At 34.3% G+C, this 17,767-nt stretch overlaps 1 long non-coding RNA gene across 1 annotated transcript; it reads left to right on the top strand.

Annotated features, from left to right (window-relative positions):
- The first annotated feature begins 275 nt into the window (after window positions 1-275).
- Window positions 276-13,708, top strand: LOC121410059. The gene is made up of 7 exons (XR_005969275.1): window positions 276-427; window positions 1,958-2,063; window positions 5,531-5,647; window positions 7,939-8,185; window positions 9,751-10,024; window positions 11,050-11,171; window positions 13,596-13,708. It is a non-coding gene; the product is annotated as an uncharacterized LOC121410059 (long non-coding RNA).
- Window positions 13,709-17,767: the final 4,059 nt, after the last annotated feature.

Raw genomic sequence — 17,767 nt, 5'->3', positions numbered from 1 at the left:
TTCGCGCTTTCAACATCTCACAAGGATCATTATTAGTATTATTTTTATTACCAGCAGAAGCTGTTATTAAAAATGACATCCCCTCCAATACAAATCCTATTATCTAGAGGTTGCTCGCGCGCTTCCAACACACTTGATCCCCTGCATCTTTAATTAAACCATTTGCTTATAGGCAGCAATTGCTCAGATAAAATCGAAATTAGCCTATGCTTGATCAGGGCGCAATTCTTAATGAAATACATGCTTTGGCCCCAAATGCTGCAACAAATGAAGAGGCCACCAGTCTACTACGAGCCGGAGTACGGCTCCAGGCCAGTCCCAGTCTGATTATTGAGTCGAGTTTGGCGATTTGACATCAGCTACGGGTTCGAAGATTGCTGCAAGCAACGACGTTGTGTTCGAGCAGATCCCGTTGGTGCAGAGAGAGGTAAGGCGCGCCTAAGGCTAAGCCTAGCCCTAGGCTTTATTTTTAGTTTTATACTAAAAACTTTGGTCTCTGTTAAATTGGTTGTTCCGCCACCAATTACTGTTTAGTGTTGGGCCTGTGGCTGTGACAGTGTGAGTGTTGGCTCGATCCACTTACAGAGAAATTAAAAAAATATGTTTTTACACTTAGTTTACATTAATAACACTAGCTATTCATCAAATCAAATTGGCTCTGAACTTCAATTCATTTTGTTTTTGTTTTTTTAAATAAGGGTTTATTCTGGCAACAACTTGTTTAGGGCCCAAAATGTGTAAATGATGCCTGTGTAAAACTTGTTTAGGGGGTGTCTGGAAATACATGTAATTTGGTCACGCAGATGTACAGCAATACATTTGACTGCCCCCCCCCCCCCCCCTGGTGATATTGTTCATAGACATCAGTTTATTTAGTCTTTAAGGGTTTTTGAGTCTAGATTTGTTGAACTAGTCTATGGGCTCATAATCGCATAAAAATACCTCTCACGCTATCAGCACTTCTCGCTAGCATAGCGGGATGAGTTTTTGACTACATTTGGAACGAGTTGAATTAGAGTCCCAAGCAAGGTAAGCAACACTAGCTTTATATTGGGAGGAGAGAGCTACAGGTCACAGTGATTCAGTTCACTGTTAGACTACCAGCAGTACCAGGCATGGCACAGCTAGGTGATGCCAAGCAAATGATAATAACATTAAAAAATCAATAGATAAATCTGAAGTGAATGAACGAGAAGTCTAAATACTTGTTATTTTTGGTGTAGGGTGCATAGGGAACTCTTTCCATTTTTTATTTCAAAAGTGATATTTTAAGGAATGAAAAAAAAAACTGTCATGCGAGTGATCTACACAGGATTTTTATAAACTGGGAGTTTTATACCGGTGAAACAGTTTTAGGCCTAGAGGGATCTATTCTCTACTCTGTGTTCTAATTCTATGACTATGTGTGTCTTAATGAATGAAATAGATTTGTGCAATGGAAAAGTCAAGCAATCAATGTAAAATCTGATAATGTAAAATTAGCATATTTATCAAATAACATTCAAACAATTTTTTAAGATTATATCTGACCTTAACACCACAACTATTTTGGGGGGAAGATAATCTTGTAATGATATTAAATGGGGTCTAGAGGCATTCCCTTTGGGGAGATGAACCAAGCTGAAGATAAGCTTTACCTGCTTTTCCTTTGTTTATCATATTTAGAAAGTTACACATTACGTACAGGTTTTAATTACCTACCACATGCATGCAAAAGTGAATGCATGGTTAGAATTACATTAACTATATCCCAGGTAAATCAGGTTATTGCCTTATATTAACTGGAATGAACCTATAGCCTGAATATTTGCATACTTTTATACACAGGTAAGCATAGTATTAAAAGAAAGAAGAAGGTTAGCCTTGGTCCTACCTAGGCTACATGTACCGGTACATTGTATGATGTAATTATTCTAATTTTCCTTTCTGAAGTCTGGATTTTTTTATCTTTTGTCAGGTGGAACTTGAAGTGTTCAGTGAAAGCAGTGTTGTTCAAAGAGAGAAAGTACATCCATGTACACTACAACATGAACCCCATGCAAGTGAAGTTGAGATTCAAGCAGGTATATTATATGTTTTGAGTAATGTTTACAAATCCATATAAAATTGCCTCCTGAAATGTGGCATCAAGGGCAAGCAAACTCAAACAAAAATCGATTTTAAAAAGACGGGGGAGGTTGATATTAGGTAATTTTAACATGTTGTAAACATTGTATTTATGGAAGCAATTTAGTTGTTTTTATATGGTCTTAAGTGAAGTTGAAGGATTTAGATGATTTCTTTTCCCCTTTAAACTTTTATTAAACAAAAGGTACTGATGCAATTATTTGCATATTATAGAGCCCTCTCTGATTTATATTCTTTATGATGTTCCACCTCTTTAAAATTCTGCTAACATTTATTGGAGGACTATCTCTAAATGAATGATGGGTGAAAGGTTTGATCTAAAAATGATTGAATTTGTTGTTTAATTTTTTGTTCTTTAAACATGCTTACAGGTGGCTACTCAACAGAAGTAGATTTCCCTTTCAAAAAGTCGGATTGTTACATTTCTGAAGTCGATATTAACTTTAACCAGGTATGTCTTTGAAAACTTTTTCATGAAGATCAATACAATTACAAAGTACATTTGCATATACATGCAGTGATTGCAGTCTATAGTTTGCATGATATATGTGTATGAATTTGTATCTCATTTTTGGAGCCTGCCAATTTCTTGAAGACTCTTGTAAACATGAGTTTCTCCCATTGGTACCCACCACTAGCTTCAGGGAAAAAATTAGTTCATATTTTATCTTCGCCGGATATTTTTTGAAGAAATTGAAAATTAAAGGAAAGGTTAGAATAATAAAGTTTCCATGTGCACTGTGACCTATATAGCTGCCATCTAGGATTTTTCAAAATGTTCGCCCAAAACAGAGTTTTTTTTACTTTATCTCAGCTTCTGAGTAACCTAGAATCATGATTTGACACCAAATCCATATATTATGAGGTCAAGAAATCTATTTATATAAAAATAATCAACTTAATTCAAGAAAGAAAATCATTTTCATGATATTTTCTGCCTTTTCTATGTAGCTGCATGAATGAGGTTCACAAACTTCAACAAAGAATTTTGACTAGAAAATTACTTAAAATTGGTAATTTATTCAAAATGTATTGATTATCACCAAGAAATGCTTTATTAGTTGGTCAACTTTTTATTTTTTTCCTACATCTGGTGGAGCTACATGAGAGTCACCAAACTTCCACACAGAATTTTAAAATGTTGACTAGAAAATAATGCTAGTTTATGTGATATTTATGCAAAATTTAATAATAAATCACAAAAAACACTTATTTCTCCTTCATTTGTCAATTTCAATTTTAATTTTGTTTGCTTTATATGGTAGCTTTAGGTGGGGGATGCAAAATTAGAAACTCATTAAATATGCTACATGTTTTTCATGCATGTTTTTCAAAACTCAAGAAACCGAATTTGAATTTTTTTGTTCCATCTGAGAGCTACATGGGGTTCACCAAGGTTTTACACAGAATTCAAAAATTTTGACTAAAAAATTATTTATGCTTTATTTACAATTTTTTTCACAAATCACAAAAAAATGTTTTTTCATTTATTCATCAATTTCAATTCTGTTTCCTCAATTTATGTCGCCAATACAGTGACGTACCTAGGATTTTCCACAGGGGGGGCAAAACCGTCCGCCAAACAATTACAAATAAAGGATTTCGTACCAGAAAAAAATTGACAGGCAAAAAAAGAGATCTTCAAGCTCATCAGGGGGGCAAGGATACGTCCTTTGCATGGGTTGTGGCTTGTAGGTACATGTATGCTAGTGCACCAATATAATTCACTACATTGTCAACTGGGCTGAAGTTAAAAATTGCGTTAAATTTCTTTGCGAGTTGGCGGATGAGCTCCACATCATTGATGTGCTAGTATTGTATTAATTTACCTTTTTAAAGTCAATGATTAAGCCCACCAGTTGCTGAAGTAACCTTATTTTATGATTTGGCCTGATAACTTGTAATACAACTACTACTACTACTAGCATCATTAGTGTATGAAAAGTAGGAATGGAAATATTTCCAAAAAAAAATAAGGGAATAGTCTTGTGTATCATTTGGCAGAAACCCAGATTCATTAAGTTGTGTATGTGGTATCAATGACCATGTGCCATCCATTGACCACCCATTAACAAAATAGATGTATCCAATAAACCCATATTGATGTTCTGAAAGTATTATTTAGACAGATATTTGTCTCTAAATTATTTTGGAATTTGTTCTTCCTGAAATGCAAAACAAGAGTATTTTCCTAATTTTGTATTCAAGGAAATTTAAAACTTGATAAAACCTTTCATTGATACTTCTCTGCAATCAAGACAGGAAGTGCCTAATTACTGTGTCAAAGTTGCTCTAAGCTGATTTGAATGAGTTCTAATCCTCTTTTTGTCACCTTGTACAATAGTGTGAGGGTAAGTGTGCCTCAATAGACTCCCAAATTTAATCCCTCTTTTGTCAAAAGTAAACATCTGTGGGAGTCAAAGTTCTTCTCTTGGTAATGAGGTTGAAAACATCCAATACTCATGAATCATATATTCAGATTCAGATTCATTTATTATTGATCCATGATAATTGGCTCCACTTTATATGTTTGTCATTTTGCCTCCGAAGAAGATTCTGCTAGGATCGAAAGTTTAGGCCCCTTTTGATTCACCATGATAAAATACATAGAAATTTGGCCTTCACTGGCTGTACATACCAATGATATAAATTATACAAACACAAATGATAAAGTGGGCGAATATATTGAGAAAAAAAATACACATAAACAATTCAAACATGTATTGCAATACGACATAGTAGGGAGATGTCAAATATATATATCTTTATGAAGCTAAGTTTCCCCTATTTCTGTTGGCATATTCAACTGAAAATTTATTTCTGGTGATTTTTGTGGGGTTTGTACTTTGTAGCAATGTCAAAATTGATATTTCCCCAAATATTACCATTTCACTAAGCTACATAAATTTAAAGTGAGTTTAAGGATATTACTTAATTTCATACACTTATTTGTATGATTAATTCTTAGAAAATATTTGGTTATATTTCTCCATTTTATAGCACCTTCCAGAATTCCAGGGGTGCTGTCTGTGGAGAATAATAAATGAATCACTCCAAGGCAAATCTAGCACCTCTGCTTCCCAGGGCCATGGCATCATAATGCTTTTTTTGTTCAGTAGAAAAATGCTCTTTGAGAGGTTTGAAGGCAAGGGGGTTCAGATCAGTGCAAATACAAATGGAAATCTATCCTTAAATTGTTTAAGGCAGGTTTTTAGAATGCTTAGTTAATAGGTTACCAAAACCTAGTTGATATCATAGGGATCTCTGAATGAATGATTAAGCCCACTAAACCATACAGTAGATCTGAAGCTTTAGGCAATAATTTTGTTAGACTTCTTTCAACAGTTCTGAGATCTACTGAAGTATTAATAAGTGATTTTAATTTGTATTTTATCTATTCAAGGTCAACCCTGAGGAAGAAAACGTCAGATGGTATGTTTTGCTGACATAGAGGCAGAGTCTGACTCCTCTCATTGCTCTGAAGCTGTATCATGTACGTGTAGAAGGAACTTCAGCAAAAGTAAGCTATTTTTAAGTTAAAATTTCACATAATGATCATTTTATGTTACATTTTGCCCTTTTTTTTTACCTGTACAAACCACAATGTAACTTGTAAGGTAATGACGATAACAGCAGGGCCCGCAGGGAGATCAGGTTTTGGAACTGCATGAGAGGCTACCCTACATGTAGTTATTAAATGAGCTACTATGGGCTAAGGAACGAATGAGAGCATTTGTTGTTTGATAAATCAATTGGAATCTTAATTTGTAACTGTCAATGTAGATTTAACCGTATGTTAGACTGACAAGAGTAATCTTGATTTGGTAGTCATTGCATGTTCATATTTCTGTTGTCACAACACTTGGGAAATTAATTTTAAACTATGTCCATGTCACAATATCACAATTTAAGGTCATTTCAGGTTAACTCGCATTTAACGGGGGGGGGGGACTTGGAGGGTGTCCCCAACAATTTTTTTTTCACTATGCAGAGCTTTGCGCAATTTTTTTACTGCGCTGCTCCCTGACTTTTTCTTTTAAATATTGCACATCTTTTGTGATGCCTGGGTATGCGGTTGAGAAATAACACAACATTTTGAAAGCACATACATGTAAGACCTTCAATTGCTTCAAAATATTCTGTATACAATGCAATCTCTGTTTCTCAACCAAAAATCATAAATGTATGCACATTTTTCTTTTGTTAATGTTTCCTGCTTTTATTGATTGTGAAAGGGTCAGGGTTGGCTAATTTAAATCACTTTGATTTAAATCATGATTTAAATCACTTCCATTGAAACGTGTACAAATGATTGACAATTTTTTTTATTTGTGGCTATTTTCTTTTTACCGGTAATCAAAATTGAAAGATTTTATCAACTTCATATCATCAAGACATGAATAAATCCTTCATATCTACTCTCCAAACAATTGAAATCATGTCATTAAAATCAGGATAATATTGCATTATAGCCTATAAAGTGATGAACACTCGCCCCCTACTCCACTTGCACTATGATTTTTAAAAAATCATTGATTTTAAATAACTTACATTGAAACATGTACAGATGATTGACATGTGGCAGTAATATTTTTTTTACTCAAATTAGAAAGATTTTATCAACGTTATATCATCAAAACAAAATCCTTCATATCTACTCAAAACAATTGAAATCATATGTTTAAGACTGGTTGATCATGCAATATAGCCTACATTGGTTAAAGGACAAGTCCACCCCAACAAAAACTTAATTTGAATTAAAAGAGAAAAATTGAACAAGCATAACACTGAAAATTTCATCAAAATTGGATGTAAAATAAGAAAGTTATGGCATTTTAAAGTTTCGCTTCATTTCACAAAAACCTGCACATCTCGGTCGGTATGCAAATGAGGAACTGATGTCTTCACTCACTATTTCTTTTGTATTTTATTATATGAATATGAAATATTTTAATTTTCTTGTCATTGTCATGTGAAATGAAGTTTCATTCCTCCCTGAACACGTGGAATTCCGTTATTTTAACATTTTGTGCTTCAGGCAAGGAGGTCCTTATCGTTAAATTCGTACAAATCGAAATATTGTATAATTCAAACAATAAAAAACAAAAGAAATAGTGAGTGAGTGACATCATCGACTCTCTCATTTTAATGTAACTGGCTCGTTCATATAACTATTTTGTTAAAAATAAGCGAAACTTTGAAATGTCATAACTTTCTTATTTTACATCCGATTTTGATGAAATTTTCAGCATAGTGCTTGTCTGATATTTCTCTATTGATTCAAATCAACATTTTTCTGAGGTTGACTTGACCTTTAACACTTTATACGCAGCTGTACACCCGCAGCAATAATGGTACTCCAGAAGAAAAAAAATATATAAAAAAAAGGAATTCAAAATAGTAAAAACTTAAATGTATACTATCCTGCCTGAATAGCCAAGGCCTGTTCAGACTTTCTGTACAATTGTGCTCATTCAGCAGGTACACTGAGAAAGGTTCAATAATGCACAGAAAATGCTCCTGCCAATCTTCAAAATCATGGCAACAACCATATAGATCTAGTGCCCTTTGCCACAAATGAGCATTTACTTTTATACATTTCTCATTGAATGTGTTGAATTGAGTGCAATTATACACAAAATCTGCATTGTCCTTGGTTTTTGTCTCACCTGCATAGCAGAGTGAGACTATAGGCGCCGCTTTTCCGACTGCGGCGGCGGTGGCGGCGGCGTCAACATCAAATCTTAACCTGAGGTTAAGTTTTTGAAATGACATCATAACTTAGACATGATGTTTTTGATGATTTTACAGAGCGAAATGCAGCCTGTCTGGAATTAGCGGCAATACTGAGAATGAAATGCTGCAGAAGTTATTGTCTTCATAAGATATAAAGAATAGATGCAAGGCCCGCAGAGGATTTCAGAACAAGACTCTAGCAGATCAGAGGCTATGGATTTTGCAGTACCTTATTGAACATCACAACTTTGTAAACATGGATGGAGACTCATCCTTGGGATTACTATGACCCGCTTATGGAAGATGGAGTCAGGGTTAGCAGGTAAATGTTTCAAGAGGTATCCTTAAAAGGTCAAGTCCATCTCAGAAAAATGTTGATTTGAATCAATAGAGAAAAATCAGACAAACACAATGCTGAAAATTTCATCAAAATCGGATGTAAAAGAAGAAAGTTATGACATTTTAAAGTTTCGCTTTTTTTCAACAAAATAGTTATATGAACGAGCCAGTTACATCCAAATGAGAGAGTCGATGATGTCACTCACTCACTATTTCTTTTGTTTTTTATTGTTTGAATTATACAATATTTCAATTTTTACGAATTTGACAATTAGGACCTCCTTGCCTGAAGCACAAAATGTTAGAATAATGGAATTCCACGTGTTCAGGGAGGAATGAAACTTCATTTCACATGACAATGATGAGAAAATCAAAATATTTCATTTTTCATATAATAAAATACAAAAGAAATAGTGAGTGAGTGATGTCATCAGTTCCCTCATTTGCATACTGACCGAGATGTGCATATAACTGTTTTGTGAAATGAAGCGAAACTTTAAAGTGTCATTGCTTTCTTATTTTACATCCGATTTTGATGAGATTTTCAGTGTTTGCTTTCTCTTTTTATTCAAATCAAGTTTTTATTGGGGTGGACTTGTCCTTTAACATGACTAGAACCATTCTTGTAAAATTAAATCATCACACGTAGTTTAAACTTTCTTTTTTTTTCACTTAATTTATTTATAAGGGATTATGGTTTTATATGTTGTCTCTTAGGATCTGGTTCTGCTATTATCATTGGTGCAGGAGCTAAACCCAGCAAGCTTATAGAGGACAATTTTTTGGTTCACTTGATAGTCACAGATGTCTTTTCCCAAACATTACAATTATTCAAGCACAAATTCAATGTGAAAAATGGGTCTCTGTGCTCATTTAGGAGATGGGGAAGGGGAGTCTGCTTGTTTTAATCTCAAACAAGTCCTTAACTTACTGTTATATGTGCATGCTGGAAAGAAAGATACATGTACATGTAATGAAGAGGAGTGCTGATATGATAAGACAACTGCAGGAGGCTTGATTGTGGGGATACAGAAAGTCAAAATCCTCCTTACAATGAAAGGTGCATTAATATCAAATTTTTCGACAAATACTGGTCTAAAAAAATGGACTTTAAAGCATTAAAATTGGACATATATAAGACCTTGGATATCAAAATTTAGTACACCCAACATTTCACCACCAGAAATGTGGTCACCTATTTCTTAACTCAGTCTTTCCATTGCTTGGCTTGGAATTTAGAACGTAGATAATTCACCCAAATAGAATTTCAAAGGGTAAAAATGACCAAGTACATGTACAAGTGTTACCAAGTTCAAATACGTGGAGGCAGGATATGATTGAAGGATCAAAGGTAATCAGAATTAATTGATTACATTTTAAAGTGATCACAATTTTAAAGCGATAGTGATTGTTGTACACGTGACCAGTGTAAATTTAGCTCAGGAAATAATATGATTATGTTTCTATTGATAATAATATTGTAGAAGATACATATTTATAGTTTCCTTTGCTCTAAATGTACCACCTCGGTATTCATTTAACCTTCAGAAGGATTGGTGACATCTCGTCCATCAAATCACCATCGTAAAGGACTTTGTTCTTTGTCTGTGATGATGTCAATGGTGTGGCTGAGTGAATTTGTCGATAAGTTTGGAGAGAAACTGCCAACCAACAACAAAATCCATCTTCTTCATGCCTTATACATGGAAATGTGTATCGGATTATGAAAGAGGAAGTAGAAGAGCAAGGAGGTTCTGTTTGTAGTCAGCAATACTTCTTCCGCAAATGGAGAATGGAAATGTCTCATGTTACCATTCCAAAGGTAGGTGATTCTCGTGAGTATTTGCACTGTATATTTACTAATATTAACTATTATACCTTTAACCATAAATAACTGGGCTATTTCGATACCTAAGAAGACTGGGGTGGGGCTGATTCAGCCACTCCCCCATATGATCTTGGCCATTGATCGCAATGAAAATCTGCACTCATATTACACATGGCATAATCTAAAAAATGGTAAAATCTAATTTTCAAAAATATTACATTGCTAATAAATACTGCCAATTTATTATGCTAATTTATGCATAAAATAAAAACCTTTCTTCTAACTATCTAAATAAGGCCCTTAAATTTTGCTAAAAATTATTGAATATCGCAATTATTATTTTTGTATATATCATTTCCAGAATTCTGATTGATTTCTTTGTTTTTTATTGATTTTTTTTATGGAAATCTTTATTACACTGACCATAGACAACATGATATTTATTATGTTTAATCAGTGAAAGGAAAGTTGGTAATACATTTTTATAAATTTAGGCTAAAAACACTATTTGCATTGGATTTTAACAAAAAATCATGTTTTGGGGTTTGTATGCACTTACAAAATATTGGGTAATTTTGGAACCATGTATTCAGGGGTTGCAAGTTTATTCTCAAAAGTTGTGTGAGACTTTAAAATAAAAATTTAGTCAATGGCGCAGTCAGAAAATTTCGCATGGCAGATATATCACAAAAAAATGTTGAAGGGAAATCTGAATCATAGGGTTTATCATAAAACCAGAGATTTTGCATTTTATTGAAAAATTTGAAATAACTTCCTATTTCTATCACATTTCATGAAGCTATTTTGAGACCAAGTAGATTTGATATACTTGACTATGTATTCCCCAACATAAACACAGGTCTTTAGGTGATCTACAATAATAGAGCATACTTTGCTGGCTTTAGCAGTGCAGCTGCTACAATGGTATAGAACCCAACTATGATGATGTTAAATACTGTTCCTCAAAAAACTAAGAAAATATACATTGTGTAATTTTTCTCTTTATTTGTTCATTCCAGGTGAACCGGTTTTTGAAATGCGACATATGCACCAAACTGAAATCTTGCCTAGAGAAGACAACTGGCAGAGAAGAGAGACAAACTTTACTGCAAGAAAGAGAGTCACACCTTTTCCAGCAAAAGTAAGTTTCAATGAAATATTTAATAGTGTATATGTACATGTATTTAGATTTAATCATCACAGTCTTCCAGGATAAGTATCATTTATATGTCATGGATGTCAGCCCGGAAGACTAGCCTCCACAATTATCAATCTTTATTCACTTGCCATCTTTCTTCCCTCTTCTTTTGTGTAAATGTGGTATTTTCAAAGTATATGCAGAGATACGATGTTGAGGCAATTTAAATTCACATTTCAGTGGTACGCAAAAGTTGCAGGGATGAGAACATTCAACACCATATGTAATCCTGGATGTCCATCATGTAATCAAACAGAATGTATTCTAGAATTTGCAATTCCTTTTTCTATCAGAAATTTCATGAAGCTTTTTTGTTTTAATAAGTAGAGAATGATTATCTTCTTTTCTAATTTTGAAAACAAATACAGTTTGGAAGCAACATTGCATAGAGAACCATGTGATCTATGTATCAGTATTGTGCAGGTTAAACGGAAAAAGTCATACAGTCACAGCGAAAGCAACTTTCCTTTCTTTCCAGTCATTGTTGTAGCTAGAAAATTGGTACTGTATACAGCAAAGGATATATTAACAGGCAAAGAGAAATGAGCTAAAAATTGATGTTAAATTTTTTTCTGATGTCTTTTTTTAATTGATTATGTAAAATCTTTGTTTTTTTTCAACTTTTTGTTTTGCATCTTCGATGGACATCATCTGCAATTTATTCAGAATATAAAGAAAATATTATCACTTACTTTTACTGGTAATCAGAAAATGTAGAAATGGTGATATATTTATTAATTTGGCATTACATCACAATTTGCATTGGATCTGTAGAGGAAATCTTGTTTTGGAGCAGTTTTGGGCCTGATGCACACTTTACAAATGTTGTGCGCTGACTAAGGGGTTGCAAATTTGGTTTCAAAAGTTTAGCGAGACTTGAAAAAAACTTTCTTAGAATGAGTCAGCACCAGCTTTTCATGTTACAGATATAATGTAAAATTGTCTGGGAAAGCCCCCCCCCCTTTTAGGATTAAGTTTTTGCATTCTCAATACATAAAAAAGTGTACATTCTTATTCCATGAATTATAGAAAAACAAATAGTTATCAAGTATCACTGAAAATATGACATATGAATTTCAGGACAATATTTTTCTCAATATTGGGCCGCTATTCTTGATAATGTTCCATTTAATTATGTTTATTATCTTAACCCTATTTCGCCTGGGCTAATTTAGAATGGCATAGCCCGGGAGACAGACCTGTTTTTGCTTTCCCCCTTCAAACCTCGGATGTTCATTCCGCTTGATCGCAGCAAAAATTTGCATGCACACACCCAAGAAGAAATCTCCACAATTCGATTGTCATTTGTACTAAACTTAATTCAAATTTATGTTTAATCAATTAAATATGTTACCGTAATTAATACATTTAATCATAAGTTGGCTGTGAATCCTTAGAAATACCCACGAAACTGCTAAATTTTGATCTGGGCAGTCTAGACAGGTTTATTATGAAATGTTTTAAAAATGGAAATTTTTAAAACTACTGTTTTTCATTGTTTTTCATTGAAAATCATTTGCAATTTTTTTCAGTCATAACTAACATGAATTCTATTGCTTTTAATCAGTAAAAATAAAAATCGTGATACATTTATTAATGTTAGCTGCATGCAGAATTTGCATTTGATTTGTACATGAAATCACATTTTTAAGCAAATTTTGTTCTTACATACACTTAATGTTTACGTAACATCGTAATTTGGTCTTAAAAGTTGCATGAGGCTTATTAAAGGAAATAAGTCATTAAACATCGCAGCACAATATTTTCTAGTAATAGATTTATCATGAAAGATGTTGAGAGGGCAATAACAGCCCCCCTCCACCTACCCGGCTGGATAGGGTTAAGCTCTGAACAGATATTTAATTTATCATTTCGCAGAACAATGTGTATCCCGGGAAAGTGTTTTAAAATAATCTGCCTTAATTTTACTTGTTATATTCTTTTTCTTATCATTTTCAGTGCAGGTAAAGATAGGATTTTTATTGAAGGGCCACACACACGAGGACATTGACCAGCTATTCACCCGGGTCTCAACATGCATAACACGGCAAAACATACCAACGCTTTCATCTCTGCTTTGATCCAACTTCGGAGTTCTCAAATTATGAACAACAACCTATTCAAGCGGTAAGTAAATGTGTAAAAGTAGCCAAATTAATCCTGCCAGTACCCACTTTCCTTAATTTGGGTTGATTGCAGCATAATGTGGTTCAATTTCTTGCTGAAGAAAGTTAACCCATAGCTGGGATTCCAAACACTCAGAATTAATCACTTGTATCCCATAATATGTTCATGTGCACTATACCACTGTTAACTTGTATTGCCTTTGTAATAAATATTTAGACTTTTCTCATTGTAATATTTCAGGTCCATCTAGGTACTAAGCAGAAAAGGCCTCAACATCCATTATTAAAACTGGGAGATATGGTTGCAGTCTACTTAGAAGAGTTCAGTAATGAGTGGCCGCGAGTGAGAAAAGTGTTAGACTGGAGACAGTGTGAAGCTGCATTAGTACTCAGGATCAGAAACGTCCACGTGGATATCGCCTACCACATCAGTTCGAGGACAGAAGGGTCAGCCGTACACGGGAGAAGTCTCTCTTCAAGAAGTCATTTCTTTCCCCTACAGTCTCACTAAAACAAACAAATTACCATAGGATATCCAGCGTCACGTGAAGAATACTTTGCATGTTAGGTCTGTATGAACATACACTGTATTCATACCAATTTGGAATGAGTTTGTTTGTCCAGGACTCAAAAGCTGTATGTCTATATGGAAGCCACTTGAATTATGTATTTTTGTGATATTACAATGTACCTATATTTTCAACATTGGATATGGTGATAATTTCCAGGGTTTATCTTCACATGAGTTTGATCACCTACATGTATCTACATTTAGAAGAGATAAATGCACAATGATTGATAGAGAGTTGGTACCTGAAGTAGGTAATGATTTAACCCTAAATAGACTGGGCTATTTCTACGCCTAAGAAGACTGGGGGGGGGGCTGAATCAGCCCCCCCCCCTTTGATCTCGGCCGTCGATCGCGCGATCGCGACGAAAATTGGCACACGCGTTACCCATGGCATTATCTACAAAACTATAACATCAAATTCTGCCAAAAAACTCATGTCTCATTAATTATGCTAATTTATGCGTAAAATCATAAGTTTGCTCTAATTACTAAAATAATGCCCCTGAAATCCAAATTTTTGTTTCACATACTCGAGATAGGCATCTGATCAAATTTATTTTAAAAAAATTTCAACATCACATTTATTTTCTTATGTATTCTATTGTTTTCTAAATTTCTTATGTATTTCTTTGTTTTTCGACTTTTTGTTTTTTATTGTTTTTTCAATGGAAATTTTCGGGGACGTTATTTTGACCATAAAAAAGATGAAATTGATTCATTTTAAGCAGTAAAAGGAAAAATAATGATATATTTATGAATTTGGCTTAAAACACTATTTGCATTGGATTTGTACACAAATTCACGTTTTTTGAGTAATTTTGGGTCTGCATGCACTTAACAAAATGTTGCCTAATTCCAGGACCGTGTACGCGGGGTCACAATTTTGGTCTCAAAAGTTGCGTGAAACTTGAAAGTAAAAAGTCAGTGAGCCACGCGGTCAAAAAATTTTGTGCGGCGGATTTATCGTGAAAAATGTCGAGGGATCCGAATTTGATGAAGTTTTCAGTGTTTTGCTTGTTGAATTTTTCTCTTTTTATTCAAATCAAGTTTTTGTTGGGTGGACTTGTCCTTTAACCCTATCTAGGCCGGGGGGGGGGGCCCTCGGAGGCCCCCTCCCTCGACGAGTCGCGCAATATTTTCACCGCACAAAAGTTTTTGACAGTGCTGCTCGCTGACTTTTTACTTTTAAGTCTTGCGCAACTTTTGAGACCAATTTGGCGTCATCCGGGTTCACGGTTCTGTAAGTGCATGTCAGACCAAAAATTGCTCAAAAACATGATTTCGTGTACAAAGTTAATGTATATTGTGTTTTCAACCAAAAAATCATAAATGTAGGATTAATTTTAGTTTTGCTGGCCTAAATGTATGTATTTTATGCTGTTTATGATCGTAGAAGAGTCCCCAATGAATTTCATTGAAAAAACAATGAAAAAAAGGGTCCAAAAAACAGAGAAATACATAAGAAATTGCAAAAAACATAATACATAAGAAATTGATCTGATATCAAATTCTTTTCATGTACATTTGCTAAGAACATCACAAAGAGTTTCTATGCCAAAAATTAGAACATTTGGAGCTTTATTTATGGAATTCGAGGAAAAAGTAAGATTTCGCATACTAATTACGCATAAATTAGCATGATTACGTAATAACAACTCACATGAAATAAATTGCTATACAATTTTGTAGATTATATCCTAGACAACCTGCGTGCGGTCGACGGCCGAGATCTCAAGGGGGGGGGGGCCTGGGAGCCCCCCCCCGGCCATATGAACTCCCAAAATACCCCAGCCTAGATAGGGTTAAAGAGAAATTCCAGTAGTTGCAGTAAACACTGATTTCATGAGAAAGTCTGTAAAACAAGGCTTAATTGTCAGTATATCATCGAGGATCTAGATCTGGTACAGTTACATTAACTGAACTTTGTGAAATCTTGAAATCTATGCTGAAAAATGTTCACACCGAAGATCCCCAACACAGATAAGCCCACGTGGGACAATGTATAATTATTGCTTAGGGCGTCGGGCCCGACGCCCTACCCGATTCCTGTGCTTATTTGCTGATTTCTCAGCAATTACACAATTTCTTCCAGAATTCTTTGGCACATGCGTTTTATCTATACAAACAGACACTTTGGTGGTCATTTCATTGGATTCTGTACGAACTCATTTTGATATCGTTACCAAAACTAGCATTTACCTTTAAGGGTCAATGAAAGTAGATCATGTTGGGGGAATTGATATCGAAATTTTAACCAAGGTCCATTTTTTGAAATGTCATAACTTGACCTAGGTCATAAAACTTAGACATAAGGGTAATAGTGTATTACTGAAGATCTTCCTTGAGTTTCAGGTCACATGATTAAGGTCAAAGGTCACTTAGGGTCAAACTATGGCCATGTTGGGGTTATTTGAGGAATTATCATAACTTTAAAACTTTATAGATCTAGTTAATGAAACTTGGACATAAGAGCAACCGTGTATCCCTGAATATTATGTGTGAGTTTCAGGTCACATGACCAAGGTCAAAGGTCACTTAGGGTCAACAAACTTTGGCCATATTGGGGGTATAGGAGGAATTGCCATCATCCTAAGAAGACGGGGGGCTGATTCACCCCTCGACATTTTTCGCGATAAATCCCTCACTCGAAATTTTTTGACCACGTCGTTCGCTGACTTTTTACTTTCAAGTCTCGTGCAACTTTTGAGACCAAAATTGTGACCCCCGGGAACGCGGTTCCGAAATTACGCAAGATTTCGTAAGTGCATGCAGGCCCAAAATTACTTAAAACGTGAATTTGTGTACAAATCCAATGCAAATAATGTTTTTAGCCCAAAATTCATAAAATGTATCATTATTTTTCCTCTAACTGCTTAAAATCAATTAATTTTATCTTGTTTATGGTCAAAATGAAGTCCCCGATAATTTCCATTGACGAAACAATAAAAAATAAAAAGTCGAAAAACCAAAAAATACATAAGAAATTTAGAAAACAATAGAATATATATATATATATATATATATATATATATATAATAAGACATATATAAAAAAATACATAAGAAAATAAATGTGATGTTGAATTTTTTGAAAAATAAATTTGATCAGATGCCTATCTAGAGTCTATGAAACAAAAATTAGAATTTTAGGGGAATTATTTTATTAATTAGAGCAAACTTATGATTTTGAATTAGCATAATTAATGAGCAGTGAGATTTTTGCCAGAATTTGATATTATAGTTTTGTAGATAATGCCATGGGTAATGCGCGTGCTAATTTGCATTCCGATCGCGCGTTCGGCGGCTGAGATCATAAGGGGGGCTGGATGAGCCTCCCCCGTCTTCTTAGGCGTCGAAATAGCCAAGTCTATTTAGGGTTAAAAGTCTATGGATCTAATTCATGAAACTTTGTGTGTGTTCCAGGAACATGGCCAAGATCAAAGGTCATTCAAAGGTTAACCCTAAATAGACTGGGCTATTTCAATGCCTAAGAAAACTGGGGGGGGGGGCTGATTCAGCCCCCCCCCCTGATGATCTCGGCCGTCGATCGCGCGATCGCGACGAAAATTGGCACACGCGTTACCCATGGCATTATCTACAAAACTATAACATCAAATTCCGCAAAAATCTCATGTCTCATTAATTTTGCTAATTTATGCGTAAAATCATAAGTTTGCTCTAATTAATAAAATAATGCCCCTGAAATGCTAATTTTTGTTTCACATATTCTAGATAGGCATCTGATCAAATTGATTTTTAAAAAATTTCAAAATCACATTTATTTTCTTATGTATTTTATTGTTTTCTAAATTTCTTATGTATTTCTTTGTTTTTTTACTTTTT

This window comes from Lytechinus variegatus, chromosome 1, assembly GCF_018143015.1.
Source record: "Lytechinus variegatus isolate NC3 chromosome 1, Lvar_3.0, whole genome shotgun sequence".
NCBI classification, from domain to species: Eukaryota; Metazoa; Echinodermata; class Echinoidea; order Temnopleuroida; family Toxopneustidae; genus Lytechinus; species Lytechinus variegatus.
This window is presented reverse-complemented; position numbering and strand designations above follow the sequence as displayed.